General features: G+C 33.7%; 1 protein-coding gene across 4 annotated transcripts in view; it reads right to left on the bottom strand.

Annotated features, from left to right (window-relative positions):
• Nucleotides 1–930: 930 nt before the first annotated feature.
• The window catches only part of SYNCRIP (synaptotagmin binding cytoplasmic RNA interacting protein), a 31562-nt gene continuing 27586 nt past the window's right edge, over nt 931–4906 (bottom strand). For 3 of the 4 annotated variants that reach the window (XM_080667076.1, XM_080667073.1, XM_080667074.1), the window contains one exon: nt 931–4906. This exon is cut by the window's right edge. The gene's annotated coding sequence lies outside the window, so the exon portion shown is untranslated. The other variant, XR_013960543.1, reaches the window with a different exon arrangement.

Raw genomic sequence — 4906 nt, 5'->3', positions numbered from 1 at the left:
GATCTTCACTGAGGCTTGCAAATTACTCTAAAATACCCTCATCTTTGTCTTAAGTTTATTGCTTGTTAGGAATACTTTAGGAAACAGTAATACCTGAAGATGCTAACTTCCATAGTTATTAGGACTTCTCCCTAACCCAGAGTCTTACTCAACATTATTTCAACCAGAAAAAAAGTACTAATTTGGTTTATCTGCACAGGGAGCCAGAAAGGCAACATAAATGGTTTACAAAATGCCCATGGTATTTTCAGTATAAAACTGTGATTGTTACAAAAGTTTTCATTAATCAAATTTTGGTAACCCTAAATACAAACTAATCTCTGTACTAAGTGACCTAAAAGGACTTTTGTCCTAAAGTAGCCACTACTACCCCCCTACTGCTCCCTCCTTGAAATTCTAGTGCTAGCAAACACCCCCCCCCAACCACCACCCCAGCCCAAGAAATGTATTTACAAGCTCCCCACTTTGATGATTTGCCAACTTAGCTTTATGAAGCACATTTTACACTGTTCACCTACCTAACCTCACTTGCAGTCATTTAAATGTGGAACATTTAAATAGATTCATTTGTTCACTCCCATTTCCTGATTTACTTGCAACCTAAATTTCATTTCCAAACCTTCAGAGACAGACAATGAAAGAACACTGCAGAGTGGGGCATGGGAATTACCATTAACTTCTTTCATGTGCATGACCACAGAATATTTTCATCAGTTAAAATTAAGTGAGTACCAACATTTATGTACATATCCCCACCATGTGCTTGAATTAGAGATCTTGGGGAATTTGTTTTTACCATTGGCTACTTTGAATGTATGGATAATAAAAAGGTGAGTGAGCTCTGATTCCAAGTGTCTATTTTAAAAGCTGTTAAATGAAGAACGATGAAGGACACCCACAATAATTCTTGGACTCCTGGAGATCCTAAGACATGCTACAAAAATAGGTCTTTATTCTTAGGAAAATATAGTCAGAGCTAGCTTCCTTATGCTATACATAAAATCTTAACATCAGAGGCAGTACAGATAGTACAGATAGGTTTTGAACTGATCTCCAAACAAGCACAAACCCACTACGTTGAAAAGAACAAGTAATTTGAGGTTTTTGGCAAAAGACAGTACTTCACACATCTAATCCAAATCAAAGAGCCTGCAGACAGTTTTCAGGGAGATAAAAGGAATGAAATAAATATAAATTCTATGGATAAATAAATGTAAGAGAATTTAAATAAGCTAACAGAACTATTATTTTTTAAATAAAAATACTAATCAGGTACAAGCTTTTGTTTCTCATGCCAGACTTCTAAATGTTTATCAGACTACTGTTAATATCATTAAAAACCTAATCTTGGACCAGAGCATTAGTTTTAATACTGTTTTGCATTTGTAAAAAAGATTTGTTTTTCCGAACTAAATGCTGCTGGTCGTGAAAAATATTTTAGGTGTATTACTGAAGGCAGACTGTGGTGCTAATAGAACTTGTATCTTAAGTACTTTAAAAAGTGACAGACCAAAATGTCTATCTACTAATTTGCCCACAGTTAAAAACATCTTTGAACATTGGTTTATAATTAGCATCTGAAAAAGTAGTGGCATGCCCTATTGAGTGGTATGATTACTGAGTAATTAGTACTATTCATCATCCCCAGAAGTCTGTTCATTGTATGTATTGTTATTTAAGTTCATTCATTTTATACCCACCACTGAATTCCTATGCTCAGATAAAAATTTTATATACATCACTGGGGAGAAAATGGTCATGTGGGTATTCTTGAAGTTTTAGAAACCTGAGCAATCATTTACTCTATCGCTCTCTCCTAAATGCACAAATGCCTTCTGCTTTTTCATTTCTCCCCTTAAAATAGACTACATGTCATACTTACTTTGTAATAAAACAAGGTGATCTTCTGCTGTTTCTGGTGATTTTTTACTTAGTCAAAAAAGCTGTCCTGAATGTGACAGTTTTGCCCAACTAGCATGATGTTCACCCTGACATTAAATAAGTCTTTTCAAATATCTTATATACAAGTGAGTACCCCAGATCACCCCATCAATCCATTTCTGTTCTTCATATTTTATCACAAGGAAAATATATTTTGTTAAATCAGACTTGCAGTTAATTGTTAAATTTCTCATGATGCAACAACTGCCATCATGAGTGTGCAACCACTCTTTTTGTGCTCACTCTCTCCTTCATCTCTAACAATCTGATTCAGTTGCAATGGCCAAAAATCTTCCATATAAAGAATATATTCAATACAATTTTCTCACAAAGCAACTTTCTGAAAACTGTTTAAATTTACGATCACTTTTGATTGCCAAGTAGTCTGCAGAAACAAAATCTTGCGTCTGTTTTGGTTAGGTAACTCTAACAATCAGAATGTATTTAAGGATACATTTTTCACCCCAAGGAAGGGACTTGACCCTTGGATATAAGACCCATTCCTTGACAATATATACAAAATTTCTTTAACTTGTCATCTGTCCATTCTTTGAAGCTGTCAAAGCCAAGAACCCATAAACAAATCACAAATAGCAATAACCTACATTAGTTAACATTCCCCTTTTAACAGGTTGACATTGTTACTAAAGGATTAGTTATTTTTGCATTTCCATTTCTCATATCCCATGACATTCCATATAAATTGCATTATTGCTTTATAGGCCACACAACATTCCAAAGTATGTTTATATGCATTGCCTGTTTTCCTTGATTTCTGATAAGTTTGATACTGATTTTACTACAGAAATTTAAGTTTGAAAATACCAGTTAGTATTTCTTCTCAGAACTTAATTGTTCACATCACTAATCACTACATGCATATTTAGCTCTGATTATATTGCTCAAAAACTGCACCCATTATCAGAACAGTGCAAATGATATTTAATTTTAAAATTATAATGGCTTGAATTCAGTTATTCAAATGAACACTGTCAAGTTAATTTCACTTGAGTGTGTATGTATTTCATCACTACTGTTTACATTACCCATCAATTCTTCACAATTTCTTTATATCAGTTTTCCCTCCCAAATCCCCAAACTAAGAATGGCAAATAGTCTTAGAAACCCACAGCTCCACATTTTAATGTTTTAAGAACACATTTGTGAACTCACAAAAATGTTCATCTTTCAACTGTGACAATGCAGTTCTTATTTAAGCCAAACAAACCCGTCCTAAAATCCCAACAAATAATTGAGAATTAACTTAAACACCTTGACAGTGTCCCTTAAAAAGGATATGACAGTAAAGTGCCAATAGGCATGGCAATGACCTCTTTGATGGGATCATTTAACTCCTTGGAACTGGGAAATGCCAGCACCAAAGATTACACTGAGATTCAATTTTACTGAAGGCTACATTTAGTTTACCCACTTTGCACAAACCTATTATACTCATTATATTGTCAAAATGAAATGTAAATGTTTTGTGTAGCCCTCAAACTTACACTAAGATTTCAAAGAGATGTACTTTAAAAAAGCACGGGGTAATATATAAAATCAGTGGCAGAAAGTTTCATTAAGCACCAGGAACTAATTTTTGTCACCCCATACTCATTTTGTAGGTAAGTTTCAATAACCGGCAAGGCACATTTACATATATTCCAATGAATAGTTATTGACAAATTTTAAATTACACTCTATGTCCCAGCTAACCCAGTAACTGACATACAACATACTAAAATGGTTTATTAAGATAACATAAAAAACCAATTAATGTGAAACATACAGGCTATTGGCAACCACTATTCTAAAATTATGTAAGTACAAATAAACATACTGAAATGTGTGCAATTCTAAGTTTTTAAACCAGAATATTTGTATACTAACACACATTTATATTAATGACACATAAAAAAAATAAAAACTTTATTACAAAAATAAGTTACACTCGCCTCCAGCTTACAGTATAAAACAATTTTATTTGCAGGAATGCAAAATGATTGTTTGTCATGAGCATTGTGAACATATGACATGTCTAAATTTTGTTAACTTTGCATTTACTGGGGGAACTGGTGTGTATAAAACCCTAAGTATAATAAGCTCTGATCTTCATCGTGGTGCCTATTGGGTAGTGATATAACTGCAGTATCCCTTTGGGGAAGGGGAAATGGGATTTCTTTATACCAAGTCCTAATTAAACTGTAATTTCACTTTTGACTTTGAGCTATCAATTTTGGACTTGGCCAAAAAATTTTTGAGGGTGATTCAATAGAGGATGCTTCACCACTGAACACTCACTGTCATCAAGGTGCTTTAGAAAATTAAAAACATAGCACAAATGATTGTTTTCTATTCTACAAGTTATCATGACCTGCATAAGAAATGGAAAGCTGATTCACGTTTTTGCAGTGATCAGCAATAAGAAATGCACTAATGAAACATACCTTTTACCTAAAAAGCTAAACTACAGCCATATACTAATTTCTATGATTTATGAAAAACTTCAAAATATCCAAATGTCAGGCTTCGCTGTACAACTGTCAGTTTTAGTCTGACTTTTTATAAAGGGACACTGCAGTATTTAGTACAAGTTCGGATGCACTTTTTTGAACATCTGATGTCTTACAAAAGTAACATCTTGCTAAACTATTATACATCCAAATAACTACAATATCTGAAGAAGCAAGGCTGCTTTTTCAGCCACAAAATACGACAAAAGCAAGGCCTGTTATGATGGTCATGAGGAAGTCTTACAAGCCTCTGAAACTAAAGGCAATTAAGAATGTTACATTTGGTATATTAAAATCTTACCCTCATATCATTTAACAAGCCTTGCTTTTATCTACAAAGATTTTCTATGTACAGTACAGACAGGGTATAGTTCAATCCTCTGCTACTGAGGTAGTTAACCAACCCTTTTAAAAAAGGTTCTGAAAAGAACCACTATCTGGAATGCCTGACTAAC

This window comes from Plecotus auritus (assembly GCF_963455305.1).
Source record: "Plecotus auritus genome assembly, chromosome: 4".
Taxonomy (NCBI): Eukaryota; Metazoa; Chordata; class Mammalia; order Chiroptera; family Vespertilionidae; genus Plecotus; species Plecotus auritus.
Note: the sequence above shows the minus strand (reverse complement) of the source record. Positions and strands in the feature narration are given on the sequence as shown.